Here is a 9,215-nt window from a genome sequence, read left to right on the forward strand (position 1 = left end):
CATTATTATTATTTTCGGCTGCTATCTCCTCTTCCTGTTCGAAAATTTCTGAAAGATTATCTCTGGATTGTTGTAATTTAGCTTCTCTTAATTTTCTCTTCAGAGTCCTTTCAGGTTCTGGATCTGCTTCAACAAGAATATTATTGTCCTTGCTCCTGCTCATATGACAAAGAAGAGGGCACAGAAAAAAAAAATAATAATAATATGGATCCTTTATACCATAGTATAGGGATCCCTGTGTGAGTAGAAGAAGAGGGAGAGACAAAGAATGTAATATAATGGAAGAAACACAACTGTGAGGAGGGTTGAGATGTGAGATGAGATGTTAGTAGATGAATAAATAAATAGAATAAGATGGGAGAGGGAGAATTTTCGAAAATAATTTTTTTGAAAAAGGGTTAGTGATTTTCGAAAATAGTTTTTGAAAAAGGTTAGTAATTTTCGAAAAAAATTTTAAAATCAAAGATAAAAATAATTAGTTAATTAAAAAGAAATTTTTGAAAAAGAGGGAAGATATTTTCAAAAATTAGAGAGAGAGAGAGTTAGTTAGATAGTTTTGAAAAATTTAAGAAACAAACAAAAAGTTAGTTAGTTAGTTGAAACAATTTTTGAAAAGATAAGAAGTTAGGAAGTTGGAAAAGATATTTTGAAATTAGATTTTTGAAAAAGATAAGATGAGAAGATATTTCAATTGCAAAGATCAAGCAAGAAGACTTACCAAGAACAACTTGAAGATCATGAAGAACACTATGAATGCATGAATTTTCGAAAAATGCAAGATGCACATGCAATTGACACCAAACTTATAATATGACTCATGACTCAAACAAGAAACACAAAAAAAAATATTTTTGATTTTTATGATTTTCTAATTTTTTTGGATTTTTATTTCGAAAATTATATGAAAAAGAAAAAATAAGGATTCCAAAATTTTTAACATGAATTCCAGGAATCTTGCCATGTTTAGTCTAAAGCTTCAGTCCAGGAATTAGACATGGCTCATGAGCCAGCCAAGCTTTCAATGAAAGCTCCGGTCCAAAACACTAGACATGGCCAATGGCCAGCCAAGCTTTAGCAGGTGAATCAGGAACAGCAGCAGGTGGATTAGCAACAACTAGCTTGCTCTTGATAACAAATTGCTGCCTCAGTCCAAATAAATTTAGACATGGCTTTACAGCCAGCCAGGCTTCACATGCTTCACGAAACACTAGAATTCATTCTTAAAAATTTTGAATAAAATTTTTGAAAACATTTGTATATTATTTTTTTTCGAAAACAAAGGAGAAATTTTGAAATATTTTTGAAAAATTTTTTGAAAAGAAAACAAAAAGAAAATTACCTAATCTGAGCAACAGGATGAACCGTTAGTTGTCCAAACTCAAACAATCCCCGGCAACGGCGCCAAAAACTTGGTAAGAGATCTAAGAGATACTCATTCAGTCGAAGGTAGAACGGAAGTGGTTGTCAGGCACGCGTTCATAGGGAATGATGATGATTGTCACGTTCATCACATTCAGATTGAAGTACGAATGAATATCTTAGAAGCGAAATAAGATGAATTGTATAGAAAACAGTAGTACTTTGCATTAATCTTTGAGGAACAGCAGAGCTCCACACCTTAATCTATGGAGTGTAGAAACTCTACCGTGAAAATACATAAGTGAAAGGTCCAGGCATGACCGAGATGGCCAGTCCCAAAACATGATCTATAGATCAAAAGATAATCCAAAGATGTTCAAAAAGACTAGTAAAAGGTCCTATTTATAATAAACTAGCTACTAGGGTTTACAAGAGTAAGTAATTGATGCATAAATCCACTTTCGGGGCCCACTTGGTGTGTGCTTGGGCTGAGCTTGAGTGTTGCACGTGTAGAGGTCCTTGCTGGAGTTGAACGCCAGCTTTTGTGCCAGTTTGGGCGTTCAACTCTGGTTTTGGCTCCTTTTCTGGCGCTGGACGCCAGATTTGGGCCGAAAGCTGGTGTTGAACGCCAGTTTATGTCATCTATTCTTAGCCAAAGTATGGACTATTATATATTGCTGGAAAGCCCTGGATGTCTACTTTCCAACGCAATTAGAAGCGCGCCATGTCGAGTTCTGTAGCTCCAGAAAATCCACTTTGAGTGCAGGGAGGTCAGAATCCAACAGCATCAGCAGTCCTTCTTCAACCTCTGAATCTGATTTCTGCTCAAGTCCCTCAATTTCAGCCAGAAAATATCTAAAATCATAAAAAAACACACAAACTCATAGTAAAGTCCAGAAATGTGAATTTAACATAAAAACTAATGAAAACATCCCTAAAAGTAACTAGATCCTACTAAAAACATACTAAAAATAATGCCAAAAAGCGTATAAATTATCCGCTCATCAGCAAACTATAGCTGCAACATCCTCAAATCATGTAGAAATATTAGCAATTCATGAAGCAATTCGAGAATGTATTTGGCTTAGGTCAATCACCCAACATGTCCAAGATATGTGTGGCTTACCTGTGAGGAAAATGCCAACAGTCATACACGAAGATAACTCTATTTGCATACATCAACTAAAAGAAGGATACATCAAAGGAGAAAGAATATAGCACATTTAACCAAAGCTCTTCTACTCTCATGATCTTCATGGTGATATAGACATTCAACAATCCGTTCCAATGATAATTTAGCAAATATGTTCACTAAAGCACTACCTACTTCAACATTTGAGAAGCTAGTATACAAGAAAGGAATGCGCGGACTAAGAGATATCAAGTGATGTAATTATTAGGGGGAGTAATATGGGATGTACTCTTTTATTTAACCATCATCTTTATCCCACTTTGGGTTTTTCCCTGGTAATATTTTTTAACAAGACAGCTACCTAACGTATTCCAAGACAGTATACTCTTTTTCCTTCACTATATTTTTTTTAGTAAGGTTTTTTAATGAGGCACTCGTCTACTATTACTACTAGGGCATCTAAGAGGGAGTGTTATAAATATATTTATTGTGGATGCCCTAGCGAGGCGTTGGGCCCTTGGATAAGAGTTGGGACCTTAGCTAAGAGTTATACCCTTGGCTATAAATAGCCCCTCTCACATTCTCTAATACACAATCAATAATAGAATTACATATCATTCTCCCTATTCTCTCTCCTCCTTCCCTCAAACCCTAATCCTTATTTTCATAACAAAAAGAAGTTAAAAGAAGAATTTTTAATAGGGTTCCTCGGAGATCGTGTGAAAACTGCAACAGCTTCCAAGACTGTTGCTTCGCATCTTATAGAAGAACTTCGAATGATTTCTTCTTTTTCTTTTATTTTTTTTCTTTTTTTTTCTCAACAAAAAAGAGAAATTTTATTTTTGGTTCTTCTTTTTCACAACATTCAATCCTCTTTTTATGTTTTACTATCATGTTCTTCCATGTCATTGTTGCTGTCTTCGTTATTTTCTTCTTCTTTATTTTTGTCTTTTGTAACTCACATTTAAAGTTTTGTTATGAACGAGATTAATTGTGACCACTAGTGATTTTTCAACTTTTTTAAATCCTTAACATTTTTTGGAAGAGATTACATCACCAAAGATAGCATAATCAATTACCATTCTTGAATCAGCCCAACAAAGATTTGTTATTTTTCTTCATTATGTAATTGTATAGCATATTGAAATGAGGGGTTATCAAGTTGTTGTTGATGAAAATTCTTTAATAAACTACCCACTTCACCATAGGCCAAATCTTGCTTTCGTTCGCTTCAAAGATAGTTCTTTTGGTCTGGTTTGTTATATCCAAGAACATCTTTACCACCAGCTTGTAAACTTGTTAGTTCATGTGTTTTCTTTTATCTTATGCTAGCTTCATCTGTCAAATCTATTTGCAATGCTTGTATTTTTGAAATCTTTCTTTGTGATGGCATCATATGACTGGTTTTTGGAATTTGCAAAATATGATTGTGATTTAACTCAAGGTCACAAATCACATTTTTTTATACCTCAAGCAAACTTGAGTGACATTCTTACTTGGCAACTTGTTCTAGTCTCGACGCGAGGTTTCTTTGTTAAATGATCTCATTTATCTGGTCTTCATTGGCCTTCCTTTGCACAAACAAGTATAAAACTACTCACAGAATTATCAACCTTGCATTTATTTGCATACAATTGTTTGAACATTAAAACCTATCATTCCACCGTAATTTCTCCAAAAGTTTTTAGCTTCTAGTGCCGTGTCAAATTCCATGCCTAATTTTAGTATTTTTTGTTCTTTTGCTATAATTGGCCTGAATAAAATAAATAATAAAATTCTAAATATAATTGTTATAAATATATAAAAATAAGAGTACTAAAATAAGAGTACTAAATATCATTATTTTAAACATACCTGAAAAAGGTAATTAATGTAGAATTGTGTTGTGTAATTTGAGTTTTTTTCATGTTTTGAGAAATCAATTGACAATCTTCTGCAAATATAAAAAAAATAATATATTGAGTAAGGTTTTATCAAATATATTGCAGTGAAATTTGAAATTATTTAATAAAAAAATTATCTTTTCATGGTGGTATCATTGTGATCATCAACTCATTTATTTCTATAAATATACAGTTTTAGTTCCAGACAGCAACACCTCCATGTTTGGCTTGCTGGGCAATCCTATCATTGTAACTCTAGTAGGGGACAACACAATGCTCGTCTCTGTTGGGGACACCATCATCATAGTATCTATGGATGGAACCAGCATACTCGCTTCACTTGGTAACTCCGTCATCTCCTCTGTAACAACCATTTTTTTTGTTCAATGACATTGTCATCTTCAATGTTTATATGGTCATCGTCATTATTTTTTACTCAATACAAATTTTATTGTTGTATGCATTAAGTTTTGCAGAAACTCAACTCTGTGTGCAATCTTTGTAAAGTGGCGCATTTTTTTCTTTTTAATTTTTATAATAGTTGACGTTTTGATTCTCTTTTAATGCATTTATTTATTGTTTATTTATTTAATATGATCGTGACCATTTATATTATCAAGAGTTCAGATTACATTATTTTTTTTCTCTAAAGTAAGTGAACAACTTTAGAAGAGCCAAATCCACATAGTAGACCTTTTAAAAAAATAGGTATATATTATATTAAGTGATTTGAAAGAAAGGAAAAAGAAGGGAAGAGAATGAAGGTAGTAAGAGAAGAGAGAGTGTGTGTTGAAAGATGGGAGGCATTAAGAGAATGTGAGTGAAAAAAGTTAAGAAAAATCAATTAGAATATAAGGATATTTTAGAAATTTAAGTGAAATCCCAATATAATGGAATTTCAAATCGGACCTATTTGGGTCGGAATTGATTTTGAGAGAAAACAATAGAATTGAATTGAATTCCATCTAAACTAATTTAATTATTTTTGTTTCAAACACTGGAATTGAATTCTAAGGAGTTTCTAAACATCCTATTAGTTGGATAAGTTGACATTGAGTTTTAGCGTGAATGAAAAAGAGTATTAGCAATTGATGGTTTAAAGGGTGGGAGACATATTTTTGTGATAAAGTTCGATCTTTCTAATCCGGATTAGGGTTCTTCCTATTTTTTATAATGAAAAAAAGGTCTCATTTTGATTTTTATAAAAGAAAGAAGATCAACAAAACAAATTATATTTCTAGAAATTTTAGACAACTAAATTTTTTTAACCAAGTTCAATCAAGTTAAATTTACATACGTACTTCTTACATTTTCATTTTTATTCTCATTCTTCTTCCTCTTCCGTCTTCTTCTTGTTCTTCATCTTTTTCTTTTTTTTCTTTTTTTTTTCTCCCCTTTCTCTATCTTTATCATCATCATTATCATTATCATCATCTTCTTCTTTTTCTTAGTTTAATATATATCACGTAATTAGTTTAATGATAATAAAAGTGATATGGAACACAGGTCTTCCCGGGATACTTTGACGGACAGTTCTTCTTGGATAACTCTGGGTATCGAGTTGTCATTGTCATTTTCATGAGTTAGAGTTGGCAAATAGTATTGTGTAATCTATTTTTCGTGTTGAAGGAGGATATCATTTATATCTCCGAGTAGCCGATTTGTTAACACTAAGGCTGTTGTAGTGCTGGTTGACGGATAATCATCCACCATATATGAAAAAATTCATCCTATAAGCTTCTTACATCTGTAGGCTCACAAAATATTAAGATGGTTGCAAATAACCTTCATAAAGCACATGACAATTATAAAACAGAAGCTTCAACCAAACACGCATGGATGCTACTGTCACTCTCTAATAATCTTCAGTGTTGAGCAGATTGCTTGAAGGACGAATATTGGACCCCATTCACTGTTAGCTAATCATCCCAACTGGTTGGTTCTCTGACATTAGATAACAGAATACACAAATAGAATTTTTCTTCTTCTAAAGGTGATACAGTATAAATTCGACTGATGGATCTCCTTTGTGTCTTGCGATGATGCCATTCTTTTTTCTTGTTGTGCCAAGTATAATACTCTGAAATTTTCCTATACAGAAGATGCCTAGATTGTTGGTTCTCCTCACGATTTAGGGCAAAAAATTTAGTGAGCATTGTTCTAGAGAAATAATCATCATTAAGTATTTCAGGAATGGTTTGGTGATCATAGAAGCTCACTTGATGTTGATTTGGCAAATGAATTTGTAACCTTTCCATAGATGGATACATTCAGTAAAGGTTAAATTTAAATATTCTCCAACATGCCTCTGGAGCAGTGATCCATCTTGCATCAACAAAGTGTTGGACCTCGTCAACATTAGAACCTTTGTGAACTTCTATTGCAACCCGGTCTGGACCCTTGTAGCAATACTTATAGAGATATTTTATACTCTTGATGCTACTACATATCTCAACATTAATATGGCAATCATACTTTAGTACTAGCTAAGGGTTGTACGAAACTACCCATCTATTGTCAACTGTGACATTTTGGTTAATCAATACTGGAGTGTCGAATCGTCGCTTATATTGCAGATATGAGTCGTCATCTCTTCATGTCTCTGCTGCGAATTCTTTTGGGTAGTTACATTTACATTGGCCATTTTTCATGCAGGGTGAAGATTGATCAAGTGTTCTGCCAGGACCATGGATCATATGTTTTAGCACTACATCATGTAGGTGTGGTTCTACTTCTTTAGATGGTATCTCTACGTGTACCAAACTATCATAATGCTCCAGGTCAATTAACTTGTTACTGTTTTCTAAGATTAGCAACATATGTACATGTTGCAATCCTTTTTTTTTTTGAAACTCAGTGACATCAATATAGCTCTTCACCTTTCCTAAGACACCCTTAGTAATTACATTCTCTTTCAACTGTTCAAATTTGGCTCGAAAAATTCTTGTTGTTAGATATGGACGATCCTGCGTAGTTTCAACTGGGTTGAGTTCTAAAGTTATTTCAGGTCAAGATGGATTGCATGTCATTGTGAGAAAAATATCTGGCTTGCCCTCTTTAAGAACAATAGCCATTCCATCATTATATCGTTGGGTCATGTGTCGATGGCTACCAATGAACGACGATGGTAATATTGTTCTTTTTCTTCCAACATTTTCTAAGGACAAATATAGAGAGAAATATTGTTAGTTTCAATAATAATTTTGGATAATTCTTAATGATTTACGAAGTAGCCATTAGATCCAACAATATTTACCTGCATTGATTTCTCCTGTGTGTAAGGCATCTTATAAGCCTTGGTGTAATTCAGCCCGTAATTTCTTTTGTCTATTTCGTACCCATCTTAACTTTTCGGTTTCAATTTTCACATAGTTATCTATAACATATTATTGTACAAGTCGCCCTGCTTGCAATACAGTGGAATGATCATCGGGGCGGATCTACAAATTTTTTAGATTTTGGAAAAAAGGTTAGATACATAGGAAATGAGGATTTGTATCTGGAGTATATAGCTATAAATGTTCGGCATGATACTTTCCCCCACTTTGACTTCGAGTATTGATATCATATCCATGAGTTTCAAATGGAAAGAGAAGAGGATATTGTAGTGGATCGTAATAGCGAACGAATTCCTGAATCCTTTGTAGGCTACTAGCATGACTTTGCACCTTAATATCTCGTCCACGAATCATTTTCAATGTTATCACCAACAATTATAGCTGCTACCTGCGACGCAGTTGGACGACTATATTGTGGCTGATTAGCAGGTCACTCTCTAATGACCAAACTACATTCATGTACATCTGACCATTGTGTAAGCTAGTGAAACACATGGAGAAAAGGATTATACCAGTGTAGCAATTGTTGTAACTTGAGAACCAATATTTCATGTAGTTGTGTATTCTCCAGTATCATATTATGCAACTCGTGCTCAGTTTCATTTATGTACAGTTGCAAAAAGCGTGGTCGCGTCCTGGTCTAGATAAAATCCCTATACTTTAATATATTGAACCTTGAATACGAAATGTATATATACCACGACCTGTTATAGTCAGTTGTTCGTCTATGTGCCCACCACACGAAGTGAAGAAAAATACATGATTGTATCCATGAATATGTTTTCTAAAATGGTTTCCTTTTACAGGAGGGCCCAGGAAGATTTGAAGCAATTTCTGAGGAGCATTTACTTGGGGAAGAGAGACTTTTCCCCCATTACAACACATCTCAAATGTTTCATGATAAAATAGACGTGCGCTACAGTAATGACATGTCCTTGAAATTGGTAGCGGAGTGTGAAGTATTTTTGTATCCTCTTGAAAATTTCGAGCACAGTTGTGAGATGCTCGAACATTTTGTCTAATTTCTATACTCGTATTAAATTTATATATATTTGGTTACATTCATAATGGAAAACAAAAAATGATAAATTTTGTAATAACTTAAAAAAATAGTACTTTGTTGATTATAAAAACAAAGAATGACTTTCATTATAGTGATCATAAAAAAAGAGATAAGTAACTATTAAATATTTAAATGATATTTGAAAATATTTTGTTTTAACTTTGTTACACTGTATAATATTGTGATGTTGTTTGGCTTTATTTTTTTTAATTTTTTTTATACAGAAGTATTTAACAACCTTAACTATAAAATATTTTATTTTATTCTTTATAAAAAAAATTTTATTTGTTAAATAAATTCTTTTATTCTTCTAATTATAAGGAAATATTATTTATTGTGTATTAAATAGTTTTATTCTTTTTTCTAATAAAATATCTTTTTTTTTAATCTTTAATTCAAAACTGTTATAACCAAGTTAAAACCACATACGATCTACAACT

Source organism: Arachis ipaensis, chromosome B10, assembly GCF_000816755.2.
Source record: "Arachis ipaensis cultivar K30076 chromosome B10, Araip1.1, whole genome shotgun sequence".
Classification (NCBI taxonomy): Eukaryota; Viridiplantae; Streptophyta; class Magnoliopsida; order Fabales; family Fabaceae; genus Arachis; species Arachis ipaensis.